Genomic DNA, 13,255 nt, shown 5'->3' on the forward strand with positions numbered 1-13,255 from the left:
GGTTAAGTATGCAGCTCAGGTCAAGATCTTGGGGTCCTGGGATCAGCACCAAGTCAGGTTCTGTGCTCAGCAGAGAATGTGCTTCTCTTTCTCTCTCCCCCTGCACCCCTCCCCCCGCTCCTGTGCACACACTCTCTCTCTCTGTCTCTCTCTAAAATAAATAAATCTTGAAAAGAAATCCACCCTCCAGAACTTGCTGGAACTACTAGGGTTCTGTTGAAAGCTATTCGTGGAGGACTATCTCTTGGAAGCCTCTGTTACAAAACTGCCTGTTAGAGTGCTAGGGAAAACTGCTGGCTGCTGGGTGCTTCTCGCCACCAAGAGAAGCAGGAGCGGATGCTGGAGAAGCTGCCATGTTGCAGGAGTATACCAGAATAAACACTGGAACCAGTAAGCAAACCCTGTTCCTCCTGAAATGCTTCTTCAGGGCCATCTACCTACAAAACTTGTCTTTATGTTAGATAGCAAAGAAATAATGTTTAAAAGACTCGGATCCATTTTCTCAGTGCAGTAAGGGTGAGTTTAGAGCATTGTGGCAGTACACTGATAACTGGCTTGTGGACTCATGAAGCTGTATGATCAGCAGACTTGTCAGTAACAGCAATAAGGTAGAATCTGCCTAGGTTCAGATGGCTTCATTGACAAATTCTACCAAACATTTAAAGAATATCCATTCTTCACAAATTCTTTCCAAAAAAAAAGAAGAGGAAGGAACGCATATCAACTCATTCTATATGAGGCCAGGTTTACCCTGGTATCAAAACCAAAGATACCACTGGAAAAGAAAACTACAGATCAATATCCCTTATGAATATAGACACAAAATCCTCAACAAAACACAAGCAAACTGAATCCAGCATTATATAAAAAGGATTATACACTATGACCAAATGGGATTTATCCGAAGAATGTAAACATTTGAAATCTATTAGCATACTATACCAAAGGACAAAATCACATCATCATCTGAAAAGATAAAGTATTTTTAAAAGTTCAACACCCTGTCATGATGGAAACACTCAATAAACTAGGATTAGAAGGGAACCCCTTCAGCCTAATACAGGGCATCTACAAAAACCTAAAGCTAACATCATACTTAGTAGTGAAATGCTGAAAGCTTTCTCCCTAAGATCAGGAAGAAAAGGATGTCTGCTCTCTCCACTTCCATTCAACATTGTACTGGAGGTTCCAGCTGAAACAGTTCAGCAAGAAAAAAAATAAAAGGTATCCAGACTGGAAGGAAGAAGTAAAACTATTTCTTTTTGCAGGTGATATGATCTGATATGTAGAAAACTCTAAGGAATCCGTTAAAAAAAAGCTGTTAGAACTAACAAATGAGGGCACCTAGGTGGCTCCGTAGGTTAAAGCCTTTGCCTTCAGCTCAGGTCATGATCCCAGAGTCCTAGGATGGAGCCTCACATTGGGCTCTCTGCTCAGCAAGGAGCCTGCTTCCTCCTCCTCCTCTCTCTCTCTGCCTGCTTGTGATTTCTGTCTGTCAAATAAATAAAGTCTTTTAAAAAATACCAAAAAATGAACTAACAAATGAGTTCAGCAAGGTTGCTACATTCAAGAACAATATATAAAAATCAGTTGCATTTCTATATACTTGGAAAACTGAAGTTAAGCCAGTAATTCCATTTATAGTAGCATCAAGGAGAATAAAACATTTGGGAATAAATTTAACAAAAATACTAACCTTAAACTCTGGAAATTACAAAACATTATTGAAAGAAATTAAATATCTTAATAATTGGAAAGGTACCTCTTATTCATGGGTCAGAAAATTTAATATTGTTAAGATAATAGTACTCCCTAAATTAATAAACAGATTCAAAGTAATCCCTGTCAAAATCCCCACTATTTTCATTGCAGAAATTGACAAACTGATCTTAAAATTAATATGGAAATTCAAGAGATCCAGAATAGCAAAAACAAGTAAATAAACAAACATGAGAATCAGAACAAAGTTGGAGAACTTATACTTGTGATTTTAAATCCTACTACAAGGCATTTTAAGTCCTACTATAAGGCAGTACAGGCATAAGGATAGACACAGATCAAGGAAAAATACTTGGAACATAGAAGTAAACCCTCATGTTTGTGAGCAACTGATTTTCGATAAGGGTGCTGAGATAATTCATTTGAGGAAAGAAAAGTATTTCAATAAATGGTGTTGGGACAGCTGGATATCCACACACAACATGACGAATAAACTCTTAGAAGAAAACATGTAAGTTTTTGTGACCTTGGATTTGGCAGTGGTTTCTTAGATACGTTACCACCAAAAGCACAAATACCCGAAGGGGAAAATAAAATCAGACATTATCAAAATTAGAAGCTCTTCTGCTTCAAAGTCACCCATAAGAAAGTGAACACAGGGGCACTTGGGTGGCGCAGTTGGTTAAGGGTCCAACTCTTGATTTTGGCTGAGGTCATGATCTCAGGGTTGTGAGTTTGAGCGCCATGTCCAGCTCCACACAGAGGGTAGAACCTGCTTAAGATTGTCTTTCTCCATGGTTGCCTGGGTAGCTCAGTCGGTTAAGCGTCTGCCTTTGGCTCAGGTCATGATCCCAGAGTCCTGGGATGAACTGCCTGCTCAGTGGGATGCCTGCTTCTCCCTCTCCCACTCCCCCTGCTTGTGTTCCCTCTCTTGATGGCTGTCTCTGTCAAATAAATAAAATCTTTAGGAAAGCCTATGTCTCCACAAAATCTGCATGCGAATGTTCATAGAAGGATTTTTCTTAATAGTCCAAAAGCTCAAACAATGTAAATGACCATCAGCTGATCAATGGATAAACAAAATGTGGCATAGCTATATAACGGAGTAGTATTCAAGTCCTTAAAAAAAAGAACAAAAGATATTGAGAAGTGCTACAACATGGTTGAACCTAGAAAACAGTATGCTAATGAAAGAAACCAGATATAAAAGGTCAGATATTGTATGATTCAGTTTATATGAAATAGCCAGCATAGAGACAGAAAGGGGTTGGGAGAGGGGAAAATGAAAGTTATTGTTTAATGAGTACAGTTTCAGTTTGGGAAGATTAAAAAGTGTTCTGGAGCCTGGGTGGCTCAGTGGGTTAAGCCTCTGCCTTTGGCTCAGGTTATGATCGCAGGGTCTTGGAATCGGGCTCTCTGCTGGGCAGGGAGCCTACTTCCTCCTCTCTCTCTCTCTCTCTCTACTTGTGATCTCTCTCTGTCAAAATAAATAAAATTTAAAAAAAAACGTTTAAAAAAGTGTTCTGGAGATAGACAGCGGTGGCAGTTGCACAGTGATAGTGTACTTAATGCCACGGAACTGTATGCCTAAAAATGGTTAAAATGGTAAATTTTATGTTTACCACAATAAAAGGAATATTTCCACAGAAGAAGTAGAGGGATATATGAATCAAATGTGATAAACATCTAGTAATTGTTGCATCTGAATGATGGGCATAGGGTTGGTTTTTTAATTCTCTCTTGTTTGATATTTTTCATAATTGAAAAAGTAGTGTGAGATAGGCAAAATGGATACCTTCTTGGTGACGGTTCAGCATGGTGAAGAAAATAATGAAAAAAGTTATTACAAAATAAAAAACACAGCTTTCATCATTCCTTTCTTCTACCTAAACTCTCCAGGGGGTATCATGTCAACTATAAGAAAAAAACCACAAGACTTTGTGTGACAGCTGGCCTCACCTGTCCCTCCCACCCTCCTCCCGATTCTCTTTGGCTTTCATTTCTTCTGAGTAACACCAAGTCACTTTTAATTATAAATTTCTCACATATGTGTCCTGATCTGTGCCATCCTTCAAGCCATGTATGCCCTCCGCTTAAAATGCTTAATTTAGCAAACCGATCTCCCTTTCCCTTCTTAACCTCACCTTCAAATCTGGGCTGGCTCTTGAGCTCATCCAGTCAATATCTTCTGATCCTCGTTTGGAGCTAACTGTCCCTTGTCTGTGTTTCCATAGCCCACTATTCATAATCTGTCACAGCAGGAAACACAAGATTGAAACTGCCAAATGTGAACACATGCGCACACACACATACCTACAATGTAGTGTATCAAAAGGCATTGCATGAAAGTCTGATGGAGTTTCAGAACCAGAAAGAACTCTTAACTTAAACTTGCTAAATATTTCTTCAGCTTTATGAATATTTTATGTCACAGATTCTTTCAGGAATTACTTAACAGGCTTTTTCTCTAGGCTAAAAACAGTATGAGGAAAAACAGTAATATGAACCCCCCCCAACAATTCACTCCTAATTTTCATCTAAATAATGTAGATAAATGGTTCTAAAAGTCTACAAGCTTTTTTAAAAAGAATTTTTTTTGAGTGTAGCTGACCCACAGTGTTATGATGGTTTGAGATTACAACAAAGGGATGCATTCCCAAGCTTATAGCTGTTTTTCAAAAAGCCTTGTGGAGGTAAAAGTCTACAAGGTCTTTGGAAAAACAGCTGTGGTTGCCAGGACCTGGGGGAGGAGGGAAGTAGGAAAACTGTTTAATGGGTACAAAGTGGGAAGATGAAAAAAGTTTCTGTGGTTCCTCTCCAGAAGCAACCACCCTCACCTGCAGTTAATTTCATCAGAAAATAACTAGCCATTGTTTTGGGGGTGGAGGTGGGGATAGCAGCCTGGCGACTGGGTTGGGGGGCCAAGTGTGTAAAGACTTGGAGCTGTTCTGTGACCCATCAGCCTTTTACAGTGGATAGCGACTGTGCTTTGAAGGACTGAGCATCCCACGGAGTCCTGTGGAGCAAACAGGCTCACCTGTTTTTCCAAGGCCACCTGCGGCTCGTTCAGGTGGAAACTCACCTCCTCTCTACTAGTTACCACTTCTCTTTGCATTTTCTGTCTTAAAAACATTTGTTGAAAACGTTCATCTGCTGTTGTCTGCTCTTCTGTTCTTACTCTTCTTACTGTTTTTAAAAAAACTCCTTTACGGTCTAAGTATATGACCAGTTCAGCATTGCACAGGCCATTTGTCTTTATATTAAGACAAGTCTGCTAGCACTGAATTCGTTGTTGTTCAAGTTGAGGAACTCAAAATCTCCTGTACACCTGGGCCAGGCTCTAGGCGTTACTTGGTTGTCAGAGCCTTTGAACAGCTATGGAAAGGCACAGGCATTAGCTCTTCTGCTATGCTTGTGAAACCTTCCTCAAATCTCTCTCTCAAACCAAATGTGGTATTTCAGCTCCCCACCCTGCCAGTTACGTGCAGCACTTTTAAAACTGTTTTAATGAGGTGTAATTTAGATGCTATAAATTTCACCCACTGTAAATGTACAATTCATTGATTTTTAGTAGATTCATGAGCTGTGCAGCTATCACCAAAATTCAGTTTTCCAACATTTCAGTCACCCTAAAAAGGTCCCTTATGCCTGTTTGTAGTCAGTTCCCATTCCTACAGTAGCCCCACTACTTTGTCTCTCTGGTGTGCCATTTCTGGATATTTTGTGGGAATGGAATCATACGATATGGAGATTTTTTTGTGTGTGGCTTCTTTCATTCAACATTACGTTTTTGAGGTCCATCTATGTTTGTAGCATGTATTACTAGTAAATCATTCTTTTTTCTGCATAGTATTCTGTTGTATGTATGCACTACATTTTGTTTATCCATTTACAAGTTGATGGCCGTTTGGGTTGTTTTCACTTTTTGGCTATTATGACTAATGCTATTAACATTTGCATACAAGTCTTTCTGTGGATGTATGTGTTCATTTTTCTTGGGTGGGGTACTTAGGAGTGGAATTACTTGGGCATTTCCATAATGACTAATGATGTTGAGGATCTTTTCATATGCTTAATGGGCTTTATCTTCTTTGATGAAATAATCTATTTCAGATCTTCTGCCCATTTTTAAATTGTGCTGCCTGTCTTACTGAGTTATAAGATATTCTTAAATATATTCTAAATACGGGCACTTTCGTGGCTCAGTTGAGCGTCTGACTCTTGGTTTCAGCTCAGGTCGTGATCTGGGGTCATGAGATCAAGCCCCATGTCAAACTCAAGGCTCAGCATGGAGTCTGCTTGAGATTATCTCCTCCCTCCGTCTCTCCTCCCACTACTCTGCACAGGCTATCTCAAGTAAATAAATAAATAAATAAAATGTTTAAAAACATACATATATTCTGGCTATAAGCCCTCTATCAGATACATGATTTACAAATTTTTTTTCTCCCAATGTGTGGCTTGTTTTTCATTTTTGTAACAGTATCTTTTGAAACATGTTTTTAATTTTGATGACATCAGAATTTTTACTAATTTTTGTTTCTGGGTTGTGCTATACTGTGAAGACTGGTAGTGGAACCCAGCCTCTTTATTTTATTTCTTTTTTCCTGTCTCTGTACTTTAGAATCATGAAGTTTCTGATTTTTTACAAAACAAATTTTAAACTGTAATTCATCAATAAAAAGAACTGTCATTTATTCACTCACCTAAGAATGTCAAGTACTGATCCAATGTTCATATCTTAAATGCTTTCATAGTTGGCTTTTTTATCTTAAAGATTTTATTTATTTATTTGACACAGAGAGACATAGCAGACCTTCTGCCGAGCAGGGAGCCCGACATGGGGCTCGATCGCAGGACCCTGGGATTATGACCTGAGCCCAGGGCTGACGCTTAATGACTGAACCATCCAGGCGCCCCTGTAGTTAGCTTTTTAAGCAAACATTTGTAAATTGACAGCTTGCAGACTTTCATATGTGTGTATATTTGTTCTGCAAGTTTTTAAAAAATAATTTAAGTGTAGCTTTTTCTTTGTTGTTATGGATGCTTCCAAACACATAAAAGTTGACAGATTCCTATAATGAACTTAAATGTAACCAACTATGTAGCCCTTTGTGGCCACCAGTGTGCCCCATGTACACCCATGGGAAAAACAATTGAGTTAACACCCACTAATCAGATTTCACTTGAAAATTTTAGTTTCTGGTGAGTTAATCCAGAACCTCCAGTATGGGTTCAAAGATTGGCACGAATAACATCACCTTTGGGTTGCTTTTATTTCAATTTACTATCAAACCAGCAAATAAGCCATGCAGAGTGCCCAGAATCAAGGATACGCCTGCCTTTCCACTGTCTCAGAGGTGTCTGACGTTCAGGGATGACTGCCAGAGCTTAGTGCCCGGTATAACTGTAAGGAGGCAGAGTGGCTCTTTTCTCAAAGTCCACCCACAGTCACATGAAGCACCTCCTTGCTGTGCCAGTACCTAGTCCTGTTTCTTGCTGCTTCATTAGGCTAACAGCAGGCCTCGTTTTAAACTTCCACATTCATCTTCTTTTGAAGAGCAAATGGCATTACTGAGCTGACTTTCCCTTGTGGTAGCTGAACCCGGCTGCCCCAGTGGAGAGAGATACAGTGGTTAATACTAAGTTAAGGTTCCAAGACAATGCCTACAAAACTACCAGTAAGCCCGGTGTGGTGCTTTCCTCAAAGGGAAATTGTTCTTTTTAATAGTATTCTGGTTATTCAGAGATTCACAATGAAAATGTTTTTAAGTGTTTAGGGGAAAAGGAGGACTATACCTGAGATTGTAGAGTGACTTAGAGTTGAAGGGTTTTATTTTTTTAATTTATTTTAAAGATTATTGATTTAGAGGGGCGCCTGGGTGGCTCAGTGGTTTAAGCCTCTGCCTTCAGCTCGGGTCATGATCTCAGGGTCCTGGGATCGAGCCCCGCATTGGGCTCTCTGCTCAGCACGGAGCCTGCTTCCCAGCCCCCGCGCCTGCATCTCTGCCTACTTGTGATCTCTCTCTGTCAAATAAATAAAATCTTTTTTAAAAAGTCAGGGTTTGGATCTAGGGACCCAGGCTATCTGATTACACTCTTTCATAGGTAACCTGACCACACTGACCTTTCAGAAAAGTACCCGTCTTAGAACTTTGTGTGGCAAAAGACACAAGGGGGCTCCCCATTCAAATTTATGTGTTTGTTTCCTGTTCCTTAGAATATTGTTAGTTTTTGACATTTTTAAAAATTTTATTTATTTATTTGACAGACAGAGATCACAAGTAGGCAGAGAGGCAGGCAGAGAGGAGGAAGCAGGCTCCCTGCCGAGCAGAGAGCCCAATGCGGGGCTCAATCCCAGGACTCTGGGATCATGACCTGAGCCGAAGGCAGAGGCTTTAACCCACTGAGCCACCCATGCGCCCCGTTTTTGACAATTTTTAAGTTAGACTTTTTTTTCAAGAGACAAGACACAAAACAGGGAGAACATAGACTTCGAGTCAGTTCTGGACTTGAACCCAGGCTCAAACATTTATCTAATCTATGCACATAATGTTACTTGGGCAACTATGCCCTCATATTGCCTACCTATGTCTGACACTACTAACTGATTACAGGATTGTCTCTTATTGAGCCCAGAATCCTCTTCGTGATCGGTCAAGTTAGGGGATTTAGAATCAGTGGGAGTTGTGAAACCTATTTGCCCTCTTTCCTTTAGGCCCAGGTATACAGACTAGCCATCCAAGCCAGTCCTTCAGTAGCCCACCAAACCTGTCTCTCTCTTCCAGTCTCATCTTCACTTTGTGACAGATAGCTTTTCAAAAAAGTTGCCTGCGGTGATCCTGAACTTGCGCCTTTATGAGAGCAGGAAGAGAAGTCCAAACCCATCAGCCGTTACCCCACTCCCTATAAAAAGGACCTGCCTTTTGGACATGTAGAGCTCATAGAGGAGGTGGAAAAGAAGGTGAGATCCTCCCCTCCACAGAGAGTCGGCCCGTGCAGACTGTCAGCTGCAGTGGAAGCCCTGGAACTGGCTCCTCTGGTCTGCTCAAGTTTTCCTGTGGACAGAGAACCTTCCTTTGGGCTCTAGTTGTATCCCAGTCAGGACATGGTTTTTTCCCTCTTAGGTTCAGGCTTTTAGTTCGGGAACTCTTCTTTGTCACTCAGTCTTCTGCCCACTTGTGAGGTTTGTTTATAGTTTCCTTTAGCACTATAATATGGTGTGGACATAGACCCACTGAGATACATCCTAGCTGCTTAAACAAGTGTGAGAGGTGCCTTTTTTCTTCCTACAATTACATGTTGAAAAAATAAGAAAAATTAAGCGAGCAGAAAATTCAAAATTAATAAAAATTATCTGCTTCCACCCAGGTCACTCACTGTTGGCATTTTGATGTGTTTTCTTCCTCATTTTCTTTGTGTATATGTATGTATGTAACTTTTTTTTTAAGTTTATTTCCTTGTTTAAGTAATCTCTACACCTAACGTGGGGTTTGAACTCACAATCCCAAAATCAAGAGTCACGCACTCTGCTGACTGAGCCAGCCAGGCGCCCCATACATGTAACTTTTTTTTTTTTTAAGATTTTATTTATTTATTGGTTAGAGAGAGAGAGGGAGAGAGAACGAGCACAGGCAGACAGAATGGCAGGCAGAGGCAGAGGGAGAAGCAGGCTCCCTGATGAGCAAGGAGCCCGATGTGGGACTCGATCCCAGGACGCTGGGATCATGACCTGAGCCGAAGGCAGCTGCCTAACCAACTGAGCCACCCAGGCGTCCCACAGGTAACTTTTTTTAAATGAGATCATGTTAGCATGGACATGCTCCAGGTCAAAGCATCATTATAATTAGTAGCTACATAATATAGTATTGTATAATAGAGCTATTTTAATTTATTTCAGCAGTCTCTCAATCTTGGACATTAAGAACTTGTAACAGGTATTTATACATTTATATTTTTGAACATCCCTATCCTTAGGGTGCTTTTTAAAGCTGGTGCTCTATGTTGCCAAATTATAAGACCATTCTTCGAGCATAGACATTTGCTATAAGCTTCTGTTTTTCAAACTTGGTGGTAGAACTTAGAGGATTTTTTCCCAAACAAAATCTTGTATAGAAATCCTTTATATAAAAAGGATAAAAACCTACCTGCTGTGGTGGGAAAGGTTTAGAGCCCTCAGCCTCTCCCTCAGTACCATTCTCACTTGTCCATACCTCTCCACTTCCCCACCATTTCCCCAATTCCTTCCCCCAGGCTGATAGATATTGTTCTTTATACTATGTCCTCTGGCCCAGTAATGAACTGTTAGCATCTGGTATCAGAGTGCTTTCAACTACCGGTAACAGAAAATCCAATCCAGTTCATGTAAGTGTAAGGACTGTTCGGTGTCTCACATAACAAGAGATCCAGAGACAGGGTGATTTCTGGGTTGTTCAATCCAGTGGCTAAGTGATATAACAGAATGAGGTTCTTAGCATTTTTTTGGTTCTGTCTTCCTTGGTGTGATGACTCTGGGCTCATACTTGTCCCTTCTGGTCACTAGGTGGCAATAGCAGCAGGAAACATCACATCTTTCCACAACTCTGAAAGGGGTTAGGAGAATTTACCTCTTCCTTATACTCTTTTTGGCGAGAGAAGAAAGCTCCCAGCTTTCTTTCCCCTTGTTTCTTATTGGGCAGGATGGTGTCACATGACCACTCCTAGATCAGTCACGGAGAATTGGAATAGAATAACCATAATTGGTTTAGACCAATCAGGATTCACCCACTAGGGCTGGAGAAGGACTTAACCTTCCCTGAAACTGGTGGCAGTTTGATATCTGAGCAATATCCAGTTTCTGTTGTCAAGGGAGGAGGGAACAAATGGCTGTTGGGTAGCAGCCAATAGTTGTCTGCCATAACATCCCATTAGGAAATATACTGAAAACCCAAATCAAAAAAATTCCAAGGCTGCCTCTTTTGGTATGGCCTTGGCCAAGTCACTCAACCTCTCTGGGCCTTAGTTTCCTTATTTGTAAACTGGTGATAGTGATATCTGCCTTACCTACCTTAAAGAGTTGTGGAAAAGGATATATGAAACTTAAAACAAAAGTACTTAAAACTTAACAAAGTACTTTACTAATATCAAGGCTTCTTATTAATTTAATTCTTAGAGATGGGCACCAGGCATCTGGATGGCTTAGTTGGTTAAGTTTCTGACTCTTAGACTCCTAATCTCACAAAAAAAACTGAGGGTTACTCGGGTAAGGGGGTTAAGGAGAGGGTGGTTGGATTATGGACATTGGGGAGGATGTGTGCTATCGTGAGTGCTGTGAAGTGTGTAAACCTGGTGATTCACAGACCTGTACCTCTGGGGCTAATAATACATTATATGTTAATTTAAAAATTAAAAATAAATAAATAAATAAATAAATAAATAAATAAACTTCTGGGGCACCTGGGTGGCTCAGTGGGTTAAACCTTTGCCTTCAGCTCAGGTCATGATCTCAGGGTGCTGGGATTATGCCCCGCGTCTGGCTCTCTGCTCAGTGGGGAACCTGCTTCCCCCCCGCACCCCACCTCTCTGCCTACTGTGATCTCTGCCTGTCAAATAAATAAATAATCTTAAAAAAAATAAATAAACTTCTAAAAAAAAAAGTTTCTGATTCTTAATCTCAACTCAGTTCTTGATCTCAGAGTCATGAGTTCAAGCCCCACGTTGGGCTCCATGCTGGGTGTGGAGCCTACTTTAAAAAAAAAAAAAAAGAAATGAGCATCACCAGGCCCTCTGTGTAAAGGTAGGAAATCAGTAAAACCTAAATTCTAAGAAGTGTCTTTTGGTTTAGTTATTCTCTGAGCTTTGGTTTCTTTGCCAGTAAAATGGGGACAATAATAAAAATAGTGCTTCCTAGGTTTTTTATAAGAAGATAATGAATATGAAGCATTGAGCACATTCTTAGCACATAGTAGTTGCTTAGTGTCAGCTATTAATTTTGCAAATATTGTGTCTTGTTTGGATTAATTGGGGACAAAGGGATAATTATCTGAGCTTCTCTTGACTCATAAGGAAAAGTATGGACTTGGGGTCCTTATGTACTTAAGAGTGTCTGAGTCTTGGGTCTGAGATTTTTGGTGCTTTAAGTATTTAGAGGAGCAAGACATGCTTGTAATAGGAGTGAGCAAAGAAGACTTATTGGCAGAGGTGGGGTTGAGCCAGAGTTTCAGGTTTGTATTCCATTGGAAAGTTTATTTTGTCCTGACTTTGCCTCTTTATTCTAACTTTGGGTTTTCTCATTTTGTTAGACCTTTTGTTTTATTGGCTATATTATGATGAACAGAGATTCTGCTTTTGACTGTATTCTCTTGCAGGTCCATGTGAACTGGAGAAAGTCTGACCTCCCTGCTTGGGAGAAGGCAGTGCTGGAGTTGGCACTTGCTATTTCCCAAGCTGATGACATAACAGATGACCATTTCAAAAAGCTAGAGATGCATGGATTCAGTCAAGAAGATGCTTGGGATTATCACTGCCATTTCAGCTTTATTTGCCATGTCCAGCTGCCTTCCTCATTTTGTTGATCTTGTTCACAGCAAAGAATTGTGTTTGATGTGCAGAACCAACGATGTCAAAGATATCAAGAGTTTTGGGAGCTGCTGCTCCCAAAGTATAAAAGCCTAAACAGAAAGGTAAATGTTTGTATTTCAGGCATACTACATTACTTGGGAAGTAATTGTTTAAAAACCTAGTCAGGGGTGCCTGGGTGGCTCAGTGGGTTAAAGCCTCTGCCTTTGGCTCAGGTCATGATCCCAGGGTCTTGGGATCAAGCCCCGAATCGGGCTCTCTGCTCAGCGGGGAGCCTGCTTCCTCCTCTCTATCTGCCTGCCTCTCTGCCTACTTGTGATCTCTGTCTGTCAAATAAATAAAACAACAACAACAAAAAACATCTAGTCAGTGGATAGGGAAGAAAGTAAATGAATTTGCTCCCTGCCTGCTCAGTGAGATAGATCCTAAAGTGTTGGGAGTATCCAGGGACATTTGATACCTGGGCCTACGAGAAATGTTTGCCAATTGTTTCCTTGTGTTGTGATCTAAAAGGAACATTAGGGCAAAGACGTTTAGAGGATGCTTTCCTGATGAACTTATCTATGAAGTTGAGCTGTTGAAGTTGAGAATTTTTTAACATTTGAAAATAGTGTTACATAGAAATTGGTCTATATGGACTGTAATTTGCAGTCAGTTCCTTGTTAACACGACATGGTTGTATTTAAAAGCTCTCAAGGGGCGCCTGGGTATCTCAGTGGGTTAGGCCTCTGCCTTCAGCCCAGGTCATGATTTCAGGGTCCTGGGATCAAGCCCCACATCAGGCTCTCTGCTCAGCGGGGAGCCCGCTTCCTCCTCTCTCTCTGCCTGTTGCTCTGTCTACTTGTGATCTCTCTCCCTCTGTCACATAAATAAATAAAATCTTAAAAAAAAAATAAAGGCTCTCAAAGGCATTGGGTAAATAGGAGCAGTCAGAGTTAATCCATCTTTAGTGCCTTTTCAGTTAACTTCCAGTAAATTT

This window comes from Lontra canadensis, unplaced genomic scaffold, assembly GCF_010015895.1.
Source record: "Lontra canadensis isolate GAN:19392208 unplaced genomic scaffold, GSC_riverotter_1.0 scaffold19, whole genome shotgun sequence".
Taxonomy (NCBI): Eukaryota; Metazoa; Chordata; class Mammalia; order Carnivora; family Mustelidae; genus Lontra; species Lontra canadensis.